The following is a 15,631-nucleotide window of genomic DNA, read 5'->3' as shown; positions in this document are numbered from 1 at the left end:
TCTTATCTACCCCTAGTAGGGCTTCCTCTAAGTCCATATGTGCAATAACTGCTTGCATCTTTATTTTCCACAACGCGAATCTGGTGTTACGATCCAACATCGGAATTTCATACTTCAAAGACGTCATTACCGTGATTGAGATGAAAAACTCGGAAGCTCAGATACCAATTTGTAAAAATAGAATGTCGGTAATGATAATTTATCGCAAAGAAAAAAAGAGAGAAAAATAAAGAACACACAGGTTTTACGTGGAAATCCTTTCGGGAACAAACCACAGGCAGAGGATAAGATAATTCACTATGTTGAATTCGAATAATTACAAGAGGAGTAGACTATGTCTATTTATAGGCTTGTAAAACCATATTCTAATAGGAGTGTAGTAAGATTGAAACATCTTATTCTAATCAATATCAAATAGATGAAGTTTAATAAAGTTTAAAAAATCTTATTCTAAAATAAAATAAAAGAAGTATAGTTATATAAGGATTTTACTTTTATTTTATTTTATTTTATTTTACCAATGTATTTTATTTAAATAAGGATTCGGGTCACTTAATTCTAACGGGCCTAAAGTAAGATGATATTTTTTTCCAAGTCAAGTATCAATGGTCTTTCAATGGAAACTGGATATCCAAAAAAGTAAGCATGAGAAAAGATGTTGATCCTCCGGTGGATAGTTGTCGTTCAAAGATACGTAATTAAACTCATTCGGCTCAACATATATTTGCATTCATTGTGGTCATGTCAAGAAATCAGATTCCGAAGGTAATAACGGATGAACGTAGCAGAGAGCGTGAAGGATGAATAAAAAAGAAAAGGAAATATTATCACAATTGAAAACCAAGGCAATATTCACGAAAATTCTAAATCTGACATTTTGTCAACTTAAAATAATCCTGTTTCCATTTCTATTGAGCAGTTGAATTTGGATAGAAATGAGGTGCCATTCACACACAAGGCTGGGTCAGGCTGACTAACCGATCCAGTGAAGAGAATAAAGCGAAAGTTAGATTCTAAGTCAAGAAAAGGTGGATAAAGAGGGTAACCATTGGAAAGTGCTGAATAAAAATAGTAACAAAATAGACAATTAATGATACAAAATTATTGTCAAGTCATAAATTATAGTGAAATATATCTCACCAAATATTAAATTTAACTAGTTTCTTATCCTGTATATTAAATTTAGCTATAATTTTTTTAAAAGATAGTTTTTTCACAAATATTATAGAAATATACTATTTAGATACCATATTTTAATATTGTAAAAGTAGTATATATTATCTTGCTCCAACACTCAATATTCCCAAAAACAAAAGAAATCATAAATGTGTATAGTTTACTTATTAAAATTAGATTCTCAATTACAATTTGATATGAAATCTAAATTATAAAATTAATTATTGGTTTATCTAATATTGAGTAAATATTATTTAAAATTTTATCATTATTTCATACTCAAAGGTGATTTCAATATTCCCTAAATATTTTAGGATTACTTTTTCTTTTTGCAAATAATTTAATTTGCATAATTTTTAAAGCATTAATTAATTATTATTTGCAATTTATTTTTAAAAATTACATTATCATCCATTATACTTAGTTATTATAATGATATAAAATTCAACATTTAAAAACTAATAATTAAATAATATGAGTAATGGATTGTTATAAAATAAAAAACAACAAACAATTCATATAAATAATTAACAAAAATCAAAATGATATGATCTCATAATTACCTTATAACTCCTTAAGAATTTTTATGTTGTGAAACAAAAATAAAATATAGTAGTCGGTAAAATCCGACATGCCCTAAAAAGTTATGAATCCCACGAATGGAGGATGGAGGCAATAGTTTTTCAATGACTTTGATTTTTGCACGATCAACCTCTAATCCCTTCTTTGAAATTCGGTGCCCAAGAATAATGTTACCTATTACAATAAGGTGGAATTTTTCTCAATTCAAGACCAAGTTAGTTTCTATACACCTTTCTGATACACGTTTAAGATTGTCTAAACATTCAGTGAAAGAGTCTCCATAAATGAGAAATAATCCATGAAAACATCCAATTTCTCTTCAATCATATCAATAAAGATTAAAGTCATACAACGCATGAAAGTGGCAGGGGCATTACATAGTCCAAACGGCATCCTCTGAAAGGCATACGTACCAAAAGGGAATGTGAAAGTGGTCTTCTCTTGATCATCAGGGTGAATTAGAATGGAACTGGAAAGTGATCTTTCCAAGTGGCTTCATTGAGCTTACGATAATCAATATAAACAGGCCACCCTATCACTATCTGAATGGGGATGAGTTCATCCTTCTCATTTGAAACCACTGTCATTCCTCCTTTCTTCGGGACATAGTGGGTCAGACTTACCAACTATCTATCCAAGATGGTGTACAGAATACCAACATCTAACCACTTTGTTAACTCTATTTTCACCACCTCCTTCATGGCAGGATTAAATCACCGTTGAGCACCAACCATCAATTTTTGTCCTTCTTCTAAGAAGATCTTGTGTTAAAAAAGAAATGGGCTTATACCTATAATGTTAGTAATAGTCCACCCAATGGCCTTTTTATATGTGTTCAGTACATTTATCAATGAACGTTTTTGAATGATCTTATGTTGAAAAAGAAATGGGCTTATACCTTTAATGTCAGTAATAGTCCACAACCAATACCAATGCTAACTTGCATCCTTGGCGTACTCTTAACATCATCCCTCCTGGTGGAAAAAATCCCACCTTACCTAAAACATAATTAAACATTTTGTAATTTTAGGAGAACATAATAAGCTTTAATCCAAAATATGCCTTGACAGATATTGATTATGATTAATGAACATCTACGCTGTAACAGCCTGTTTTCAGTGATATCAGAAACAGTGGTTTCGGGACCACAATTCTGATGAGTGAATTATTATTTTATTATTTATTTGATGCCTACAGGAATATGTTAAGGTCATATTATAATTTTATTAAAAAATTTTGATGTTTTCAAAACTAATTAAGTGAAAATGATTAAATCATAAAAGGTGAAAAGCTGAGTTCTATTAGTTAAAAGGGTTAAATGGATATGAAACCTTAAGCTAAAGGACTTGAATGGTAAATAAACCATTTAATGGGTTAGTGGATGTGTTGGCATGGTTTTATTAAAATTTTGTTAGTTTTTAAAGGTTAATATGGTAAATAGGTAAATAAACTTAAAAACTAAAAGAAATTAAACAATGTATCATCTTTTATTTTTCACCTAAAACCAATTTTGAAGGGAAAGAAACTCCATGGATGAGTGCTTGGTTTGATCAAGCTTAGTTTAATTGCATGGTGAGCTTTCAAGCCCCGTTTTTAATGATTTTTATGGTTTTTAGATTGTTTTAGCTTAATCTAACTAGCTCGGGGGTTAATTTGTAAAAATGTTAAAGGTTGTGGGACTTTCCATGAACTTTTTGAATGATTTTTTTTTTCTAAATGATAGATTATGAATCTTTGTTGAAAAATAAACAAGTTTTGTTTAGTGATTTTTGATGAATTTTGGAACTAAGGATTAAATTGTTAAATATGTAAATTCTAGGGTTTTATTGTGAAATGATGATAAATATGGGTTGTATCAAGTCCCTTGCATCTATGGTTAACATGGATTTAGATTATAATGGTTAGATTTTTAGTTAAAAGATTAAGGACTAAATTGTAAAAAGTTAAAATGTTAAGAGCAAATTAGTAATTTGTATAAATATGAAATGTGGATGAAATTGAATACTAGAAGCATTTAATTGATTGAAATTATCTATCTAGATCAAGATAAACCACGTTCGAACTTAGATCGAGGAAAAGCTAAAGCTTTGGACTAATTCATTTAATTTATTACGCCTTAATTATTGAGGTAAGTTCGAATGAACGGTAATTGTGTTAATGTTATTTAAATTGAATGTTTACTCTGCTATGTTTAATGTAAAAGGATTGATATTTAAATGTGACAATACGATGATGAATTGATGGATATTAAGTCATTGTTGAACCTCAGGAATTCTTAGGATACAAATGACATGTGATTAGGGATTTCATGTTTCAGGTGTTGGTCTTGAATATCTTGCTGATGGCTGAGGTCATGGATTTGTTGTGGATACTCCACAGCTCGTGTGAGCAGCATCGTGTAGCTACATTTCGACCCACAGCTCAAGTGAGTAGGCCTATTTTACAGCTCGTGTAAGCAATGATGTAAAGGAAAGGTTACGGTATTATGTAAAGGCACACTTCGTGTGAGCTTCCCGAGTATCCGATGTAATTCAAAATAGTTCAACGGGTAAGAAAACAAAAAAGGAATGGTAAGTATGTAAATGCGATGAATTACGACATTATGGTAACATTAATGGTGCAAAATGCTATATTTGTAACACTCTTAACCCATATATGTCGCCGAATTAGGGTTACGAGGCACTACCTAACTCAACACAGTCTAACACAGTCTAACACAGTCATTTATCACAATTCATGTCTACTAATCATATTTCATATACAAACCATTTTTTTTCCGAACCAACTAAATCATTACTCAAGTCGAATCATATAACCAAACATTATCATACATATATACTTCGAAACATACTTCCCAAAAGAGCTTATAACATGACCGAATATACATAATAATTAGTATCTCTAACAAGCCATTTCGCATGGCCACTTATATACAACTCAAAATTAACCATAGTCTATACATGCCATATGCCATAATATCAAGCTTTCAAAAATACCAAATTGTCGATTGATAATGTGACGATAATCCTTGACGATCCCTGAGCTAGCTTTATATATCTATAAAACAATAGAAGAATGCACAAAGTAAGCTTTGGAAGCTTAGTAAGCCATAAGCAAATAAATCATCTCAATGACATTTATAATTCAATTCAACTAGGTCGAATTCAAATAAATTTCAAACACATAAACATTTAACTAACTCATATAATTGCATATTATCACATTAAGTACTAAACTTACCTTAAAATTTCATGAACATATAACTTCACACATACCTGAACCATTCAACTCAAATTCACATTCAGAATTGTTAAGATCATACGGAAATCATATAAAACTCGTACAATGCCATATCCCGGATTTGGTATTACATGTTAACACATATCGATGCCACTGTCCAAGATAGGGTCTTATACGAATCATATATGATGCCAATGTCCCATACATGGTCTTACACATTTTCTCACTTCGATGCCAATGTCCCAGGCATGGTCTTACACGAAATCACACCTCGGAAGTCCTAATATCATGACATCAATATCTAATACATTTTCTAAGGTTAATTCGGAGCTTTCGACTTCGTAATTAAATCAATTTATGCACGAAACAAGTCATCCAATGCTCAAATCAATTCAGCAATATATATCCATATACGAATCAAATTCGGCAATGTATATCTACATACAAATCAATTCGGCAATGAATATCCATATACAAATCAAATTCGGCAATGTATAACCATATACAAATCAAATTCAGAAATGTATATATATATACAAATCAATTCGGCAACGTATATCCATATACAAATCAAATTCGACAATGTATAACCATATACAAATCAAATTCAGCAATTTATATCTATATACAAATCAATTCGACAATGTATATCTATATAAAAATTCGGCAATGTATAACCCTATACAAATCAAATTCGACAATGTATAACCATATACAAATCAAATTCGGCAATGTATAACCATATACAAATCAAATTCGACAATGTATATCTATAAACAATTCAAATTCGGCAATGTATATCTATAAACAAATCAATTTCGAAAATGTATATATCTATAAAAAAATCAAATTTGGAAATGTATAAAACATATACATTTAAATTCAGAAACATTTTTTTACTTATGAACTTACCTCGTACGGAAATGAATAGATTGGATCAACTACTCGTCAACTTTCGATTTCCCCTATCTAAATCCAATTTCTTTCTTTCTCGATCTATATGAATTCAAATTTAACTCATTTAATTACCTATTCATTCAATTTCATCAAAAAATACCAATTTGGACATTTTTACACTTTAGCCCCTAAAGTTTCACATTTAGTCAATTTAGTCCCTATTTCACAAATACACAATTTATACAATTCAATATAAACCAAGCTTAGCCAAATTACTATAGTGACCCTATCAACCCAAAACTTCCATTTATTTCACATTTCAACCACTCAATTTGCATATTTCACAATTTAATCCTTATTTGACATTTTTGTCAAAAATCACTTTACCAAACATATTAATATATCAACAATTATTTATTTTCCATCATCAACATTCAAAAACATCAAGCTATCATCAATGGAAACTCACAAATTAATCAACCAATTCAAAAATTAAGGCATGGGCTAGCAAAAACACGAAGCAACGATCTCAAAAACATAAAAATTATCAAAAATCGAGCTCAAACCGTACCTTAATCAAGCCATGTGTGTGCCGAACCCTAAAGATCAAAAATAGATTCTTTTTCTTGGCTATTCAATTGAAGAAAGAACATAAAAGATGATACTTGGCTTTATTTTACTAAATTTTGTCTTTATTTACTTAATTACTTATTTAACCTTTAAAATCATTTCAATTTACAAGTTTACCAAGAAATGACATTCCACTAAATCATAAATGGCCTATTTACCACTTAAGGACCTTTACTTTAATGTTCTATAGCTATTAGACAATTTTAGCTTATAGAACACAACTTTTACGCTTTACGCAATTTAGTCCTTTTTACCGAATTAAGCATTCAAATAGTAAAATTTCTTTACGAAACTTTCACACATATATAATCACATGTTTTAAATACCAAAATAATATTAAAATAATTTTTTAACCTCAGATTTAACTAAAATCGGGCTGTTACAATATTTATACATTATAAACTACATTACTTATGGTTGATCCCATGTAAATGTGAACAAGTTTACTAACTTGTGAATTTAGTGATGTTATATAGGCTTGTGCCAAGCTTATGGTTATGTTGGTTGAATTTATACTTATGTTTATATTATGCAAATGAAATGGTAAGTTGTGTTTTGGTTTATACAAGCTTACTAAGCATTCATTGCTTATGTGGTTGTTTTCCTTTTTTATAGATTATCGAAGCTCGATTTGGTTGGAAGCTCATCAGAGACCTATCACACTATCTAGCAAACAATTCGGTAGTTTTTGAACATTTTGGCCAAGGTTTATAATGGCATGTATAGGATGTTTTGTAATGGTTCTTTGTTATGTTTAGGCCTTGAGAATTATGTTTAGTTGGTGCACTTTAATGTTTACCAAATGTTTTCATTTTTGGTCACTTGTTAAGGCTTGTAAATAAGGCTTTTATGGTATGTTTGAATAGCTTGGTAATGGTCAATATGTGGCATGTTTTGGTAAGAAGTTGAACTAGGTTATGATGTTTGAAATATGGTAAAATTTACTTGTTTTGGTATGATATATTTTGGTATACTACGATGCCTTTGAATGGCATATTGGTTAGTTGAAATAGGGTATTGAAATGACATTTTGATGTGTGTTTAGGTGATATATAGGTCCATTTAAGGTGTGCGTGAATGGATTGAAAATTTATGCATGGAATGATTTGAGATGGTTTAATTCGAAGTAAATTTTGGGTTCACACAGCCTGAGACACGGGCATGTGACTCAGCTGTGTGAGGCACATAGCCTGGTGACACGGCCGTGTGTCATCTAAAAGTTTTTTAGTATGCAAGTCTGTGAATTACACGGCCTAACACATGGACGTGTGAGGCAACTTAGAGAGTTACAAGCCTGGCACACAGCCATGTCACACGGCTGTGTACCCTACTCAGAGAGTTACACGGGTGAGGACACGTGCTGGGACACAATCGTGTCCCTTATTTGAAAGTTATATGGTCCGGGAGGTTCCACACGGCCTGGCTACACAGTTGTGTGACCCATGTTTTTAGTTTTTGTATGTTTTTCCTGAACTTCCTATTTTGTTTCAAATTAGTCCCAAACTGCTCTTAAGCTATTTTTAGGGCATCGAGGGCTCGATTTAAGGACAATATGCTTGTGTATGAATGGATTATGATATATTTAAATTTATTGAATGATATGATGCTTAAAGGTTTCTAGTTGATCGGTAATACTCTATAACCCTAATCCGGTGATAAATACACGGGTTAGGGGCGTTATAATGTTGTATGGTTATGTCTATTGCTAATTTGAAAAGCATGTTGTTTTCATCCTCATGATATGTGGTATTATGGCATATATGATTATTTGTGATTGTTAAAATATGATGTTTTGATACATTGTGATAAAATGTGATTTGCATGTCAAAACATGCTTATGTGATACTAAAGTGTTAAATGATTCGATGAGCATGAATTACATGCCTAAATTGTTAATCTGTAACAAGCGAAAAATATGTTTAATGTGGTCATATTACATGCATGGGGTGGGACATGTGTAACGATGATGCATTGGTAGCATTGTCTGCATTACTGGCAGTTTATTTGCATCACTGGTGACTTGACCACATTACTGGCAGTTTATCTACAATACTGGCAACTTTTCTACACTACTGGCAGTTTATTTGCATTACTGGTGGCTCGACCACATTACTGGTGGCTTGTCCATAATTTGGAGTGTTTGGATGGACTAGTTCTGGGAACTTGATTTTGGAGTGTAGCGATTATGGCTAGGATGTTTTAAAATAAATCTACATAACTGTTTATAAAAATTGCATTGCCATGATCATGTGCATAAAGTGAATTGATTTTCTTGTATGATGATTGTATGCTTATTGTTACGTATTTGTTAAAAGACTCACACTAGGCTTTAAAAGCTCATTCCTTTAGTTTCATAACCTTTCAGGTAATACTCGAACTTAAGGCTTGGATTCAGTATTTGGTGGAGCTTCTCGGATGGTTTTTAATAACGAGTTAATAAACTATTGCGATGTTATTTTTGGACTTTAGACATTGAACACTTTTATTTAGGTATTTCTTTATTTTACAACTTTAAAACTGCCATGCATGCAAGCTGATAGGATTTCAAATATTTTAAATTATTGAGTTTATTTAAATCATCTATGATTTTTATTTGGTTTTAAACAAAATTATAACTCGTGATTTTCTAAGTATTTTTGAAAGCCCACTGCGAAAGATTTTTACCCAAAGCCATTTTAAGAAATAATTAAATTGAAAATTTCTTGTTTTTAAATAACTTAAAATGATATTACGATTAAATATCATTTTTTTAAATAATCATATTTTATTAAGCATTTTTCTAAAACAAATCACTCATAAATTAAATTCTAGGGTTTTCATAATAACAACCGGAACCTAATTGTCTTTAACAAGTAAATGATTTTCAAATGTTGTCAATGTAACTTCCGAGATTTGGTCATAGCGTCTAGGCCAGGTTGGGGTGTTACATGCACTTACACACATATTCATGTATCGTGATATGTCAATCCAGTCTTCATCTTCCTAAAGGCTACACCATGAGTGTTTTTAAATCATATTAAGATGCCATGTGTCTCTACCTCATGGTCTTACACTTGTTTTCATATCGTGATCTGCCAGTCTGGTTAGCATTATAACTGACCTACCAAAGGCATCATAGAGAAACTTTTGCTCGACATTCCCTTACACAGATGATCACCTTTTTATGGTTCATACATCTTATATATCATACCTTACTTGCATGCTTACCAAACATCATTCTATTTAACAGAACTTCATACATATAATCATTGCACATCTCACATCTTTACACTACTTACACATCTTTACACTACTTATACTCTTACCTATTTCTATAGACATCATCATCATCACATTTATTTGTACATAAATGCTTCTTACTTGAACAATTCATATAAACAAGTCAGAACAAATACTCACATGTTACTCACCTATAGCAGTTCTAAACTCCAGATTCAAACGTCATTCCCGAACCAGTAGCAACAACTGCTTAGAGAACATAAATTCACTATTACAATTCTTATATATATAGTTTTACTTATCATTTTAATCGCTGACAACCTCAAGCAAAACCTTTCTCTTACAACTACATATAGACTTACTCAATCAAAACTTAACATGTAAAACTGTAATACTTACCCGGAGACAAAATAACCACTCATTATCAAAGAACCATAGCTTCCAACTTAACGAGCAAGTGATGAAATTAGACTTAAGAAAAAGAATCAGAGAGTACCACTTAAGGAAGAAGAAGAAGAAGAAGAACCTTTATCAGAACCCTTTTCACACATATAAATATGACTCATCATACTTAGTGGAACTTAACAAGTGTCACACATTTTCAGAACTTGTCCTTCTTAATGGCCTACAAATTCTAATAGAATCATAAATGAGTACCCCACATTTTCAAATATCAGACTAGTTTATCCAGTTGGTTCCTAATCAAGTTACCTTACAATCTAACTAGCACAGTACTTTTGATGAAGGTGCGCTATACTTTTGGTGTTAACTCGTATCATAAGTACCCCTTTTTCTTTTGCTTAACACAATCTTTTCTCTTAAACAGCGAAATATCCTGAAATAGAATCCTCACGTACTTATATGACAATTACCATAGGCCCACATGTATATGCCAAAATAAGTAATTGGGCGGATCACAATTCGTCAAACAGACTATTTTACTACTATATGTCTGAATCTTAAACCGCCAAACCTGGGGTGTTACAGATGAGCTACACTTAGTCCTCGAGGAGAAACTTTTTCTAGACCATGAGTTGGTGAACAAGCATCAAAAAGTGGAATGTCACTAAGCATTGAAAAGTTTTCTTGAATAACTCAAGAAGAGCTTTCGTCTTCTGCCTAGTTCCATAAGGATGGGCAAGAATATTAGTGCTTGATGATAAGCTAAATAGGCTACAAGATTAGCTTGAGCAAGATTACTGATGATGATATTCTTTAAGGTCGTCATAACTTTTAACTTCGACTTCTCAAGAGAAGAGATGAAAGGTAGAGATTGCCCCACCGAGTGTTCTAGAAATTTGTACACACAAATTTTAATTCGGAAGTTGACTTGAAATTTAAAGTCAAATTTATTGGTAACTTTGAAAGAAAAGTTACAATCCCTAGAAATTTTGTGAATACAAAGGAAAATTCTTTGATTCTTCTCTCTATTTTGGCTTCGATCCAAGGGTCGTCTGAATTGATGTTGGTTGGATGGGGATTGCTTCAACTGTCATGTTGATTTGCTCTTGAAACAGGTTTGGACATCCTTTTTTTAGTTGATTTGGATCAAAAGGTGGCTTTCTTCGTAAATGGCTTTTGACTTCTTCTCCACCGTTGAACAGGATCAAAAGGCAACTTTTCTTCAAAACTGATTCAGTGTTCTTCAAATTTTCTTCAAGTTCTTTAGAGATTTCTATAGAGATCTTCTGGGCTTTTTGAACTTGTGTATGTGTAGAATGGCTTCGAGTGACCCCTTTTTATAGTGACAATTACTTGAATAAAAGAGAATTTTTGTAGAATTTAACTTCTCCATTTTATTGTTATACAAAAAATTAAACTCTTTTATTTATTATTTATGTCTTATTAATTTAATTAATTTAGAGATAAAATAATCATTTAATTATTTGATTTTTAATTAGTGAAAATATAAGTTTTTAATATTTATCTCTTAATGAAATTAAACTAATTAAAAATAATAATTATGACACAGATATAGTGCTATCATTTTCACCATTATAATTTTGGTTTTACCCACAATAATTTCGACTAAACACATGAAGTTTTTTAATTGGCTTGAAATTTTTTTTCACTTACAACGTCTATCATATTCGTTGAACAAATTTTTGGTTAGGAACTTTTATTTATTTATTGAATGTTTGTTTGTTTTTTAATAATAAAGTGTTCATCTTTTCACTAGCTTCAATAAAATGCTTACTAGTTGCCATTATTATTTTTATTTTGAAAGATAAGCAAAGACATTATTAAAGCAAATACCAACGTTAAAATTAATGAAAAGAATTGGCCAACAGGTTCACTCAATAAATTAGTTCCTAAGCTCTTCAATATTACGCCATGTTTGGTTGGGTGTATTGGCATAGCCAATACACCCCTAATCGGTGGGCCCCACTTAAGACGCCTCTATGCCGTTGTTTGGTTCATGGTTATGCTATTACGCCTGTAATACAATACTAACCTAATCGGTGAAATCCACCGATTTGTAATACATCACATTTGCTCAGATCAGGTGCTGCATCCTTTACCCTCCCTGTTTTACCCTCCCGATTGGCTTCCCCATTGTCTTTCTTCCTTCTACCTTCTGCCCATTTGCTCAAGTTTCGACCGATTTCCTTCTACCTTCTACCTTCTACCTTCTACCTTCTACCTTCTTTTCTTTTTCTTTACAACTTCTCTGTCACTCTTTCGATTGGCCTTCTCAACCAGTCGACGTTTTTCTTTTATTTTTCTCTCTGTCACTCTTTCGATTGCTCTCAAGTAGTGGGTTTTCAGGTTACTGCCTTGTTAGTGCATTCACTTCTTCAACTTTTGTGTTTAGACTGTTCTAGTGGATGAGACTCCAATTTGGAGTTTGTAACTCGAATCTTATTGAGCAAATGTAACACAAAAGTGAAGGTGATTTGCTTGTTTGATTAGACCAATTTTCCTCTGATGCTTCTTTGATGCTACTGAGATTCCCCTGGACAGGTGGACATTAATTTTTTACTTTCACTTTGTAATCTTGTTTCCTTTAGGTCACACAAGGGATATCAGAGTTCATGCCAACACCTTCTGAGAACCATGAATATTGTAAGAACAAATACAATGTCCAACATACAGTACTGGTATGCATTTTGTGCATTCTATTTGGTTAATTAGATGTTGTAGGTTGCTATTTTGTTTATTCTTGGGAACCTACATCTGTTTTTAGGTGAAGTTCAACTTTGACACAATTGATGAAACTGATCTCCTTGAAGAGACATTGGTTGAGACGTTTTGAAGAGTAATTGCCCAAATTTTTGGTAAGTTGATTCTGTGCAGGCACACAGTTTATTGAAAATATAATTTATGAGATTATTGAGGTCCAAGTAATTAAAAATTAGATAGCTGCATGTGTATAGCCAAGCTGAATGAGCTTTCATATGTACGAACAAAAGAAAATTAGGAATTGAACTTTATACTACAAATGGATCAAAAAAGAATATTAAAGGGGCCCCTGAGAGCTTCTTTTATCTGATATACATTTCTTGCTTGAATGTACATAATATGAATTTCATTAGCCGAATTGGTTGGTCTCTTCCGAATCCATGAAATCAATGGGCAAATACTTTTCTCTATTTAAACATACATGGTTATGTAGCTTGTGAATGTTATTTCTGAGTACATATATACTGGTGTATGATAAATACTTTCTTTTTTGCTTGGATTATCACCCTCTTTAAGAGCTACTTTTCTAAAATTTTGGGTTCCACAAAGGTTATGATCCTTTAAATGAATGAGGTTTATTTGTCAGTTGGAAAATACGTTTAAGTTTGAATCCTTCCTGTTTATTGGTATTTTCTTCATGCTTTTTTCTGGTGTATTTCTTCAATATACATGCTGTTAAGTGACTGATGCTCTCTTATCAAATAAGCCTAACCATGTTTTTGTGCTCTCTTATCAATATACAGGTTCTTCTTCATTGCACTCTGCCCCGAGTTGCTCATTACAGGTTAATTTCCCCGATTGCATGTTTATCTTCAACTGTTGTGCATGTATATTATTGAAATTTAGATTTGTTATCTCTGTCTCTGTTTTCATTGAATCCCTTTTTATTATTTTCTTGATCATTTAGCACAGGAAGATACAGTGCTAGGATTATTAATTAATTTCATCGATTTTTACTTATTCCTGATTAAATCTTTTAAATATGATAAATAACGATAAAGAAAGAGGCGATTAGACTTTACTGGCATTTTAGCATATATGGTTTTTGGTGTAGGGAGAGGTAGATATACATGCATTGCATGGATGTTTCTGTGAAGCAGTGGACAAAATGGATCTAATCTTTGATCCCTTAGCTTAAATGTCAAAATTTGTTGCCTTCAGTTTAAAGTTTTATTTATATTTTATATGTAAAATCCCCACTATTTCTCCACTCCTTTTTCAAACCAATAGGAGTTTATTCTTCCATCTCTTAACTTTTCCTAATTCTATCATGCACATTGATGCATTCGTTTTTTATACCACTATTGATCTGGGTATGCTTGATTTTGTTAGTTTTAATGGGTTTTGTTTATTTTTTTTGCTTAATTCTTGTTTTGATCTAATTGCTTGATGCGAATGTCATTTTTTTAGATTGTTCTCGAATTTCTATTTTATCTTTAAGGTGCTAGATCATGATGGTTCTATCTGATTGTTAAATCTTTATTCTCCTATTTTAAGTGCAAGGGAATTTAAGAATTTAGTTTTATGGCAGGGGCTATAGGAATGATTTAATTTGTTATTGGTAACTAAGCATTTGAGCTTAAAAGATCTTAGCTCTGAGCAAATTTTCTGAATGGTTGTTGAGTTCGTCTTATTCTGTTTTTTCTTGCTTTCCGGTCCCGTGATTGATTATGTTAATTGCTGCCTGGATTGCTTATAAATGGCACTAATGCTCAAAATTCTTTGCTGCCTTGCAATCTTCTAATTATTTGTGTTAATTGTTGATTTTGATTTTTCTACGGATGACAAGATTCGAACAAGACTAAATAGGGTATTCTCCTAAGAGCGTGAAACAACTGAAAGCATGTGTTTGGAATTTTTGTGTGTGTGATAAGTGGTCTTTTGTTATAATATAATCAAAATGATGGATGATTGGTTTAAAGAATGGTCGTTTCTCTTATTAAATTTCAGTATCAGTGAAGTTGGCAAATCTGTGTCTATATGGAAATATAACTATTTTTTGTTAGAGGAAGAATGCTGGTTGGTGATCCCCTGTTTATTATGTGAACTTTATCTTGATGTGCTGAATTTGGCAATGAGTGATGCATCGACAGGCATATAGATTGGGATAAGAGTATGATTTCAAGAGCATGTGTTTTGAACATAGGTCATGATAATACAAAGGAAAAAGTCAGCCATTAAGATCAAACAAGTAATTAATTTCATCAATGAGCATTCAAAAAAAGCATTCAAATTGGCATGATTATTGACTGATATATATATCTAAATCTAGATGAAAATAAATCATACATAATAAAACTAAATTAAAATAAGACCTAAATGAATGAAAGTCAAAAAAAAATAATGTTGCTTAGAAAATCTTTTCACATTTGAACTTACCATGTGAAGAAAATCTAATTAAACTTGGGTCTCCAAATTTATATTTATTGAACCCTTTTTTACTATTTCTAAGGAAAATTATATATAAATTTGTTTTCAAAGTGGTCAATAATGTGAAATCAGTAAATAGCAATTCCTTCAATAATTATAAACCTTAATTATTTTAATCAATAATTAAAATAAGGACTTTAATATTTTATTATTAAATCAAATCCTCATTCTTTATTTTATTTGTTTTAAAATTAGAAAAACCTTAATTAAACTAATCATAAATAAATAAACTAATCAATGTTCAAACTTTGAACATGCTTTATTAAACTAATCA

This window comes from Gossypium hirsutum, chromosome D04 (assembly GCF_007990345.1).
Source record: "Gossypium hirsutum isolate 1008001.06 chromosome D04, Gossypium_hirsutum_v2.1, whole genome shotgun sequence".
NCBI lineage: Eukaryota > Viridiplantae > Streptophyta > Magnoliopsida > Malvales > Malvaceae > Gossypium > Gossypium hirsutum.
Note: the sequence above shows the minus strand (reverse complement) of the source record.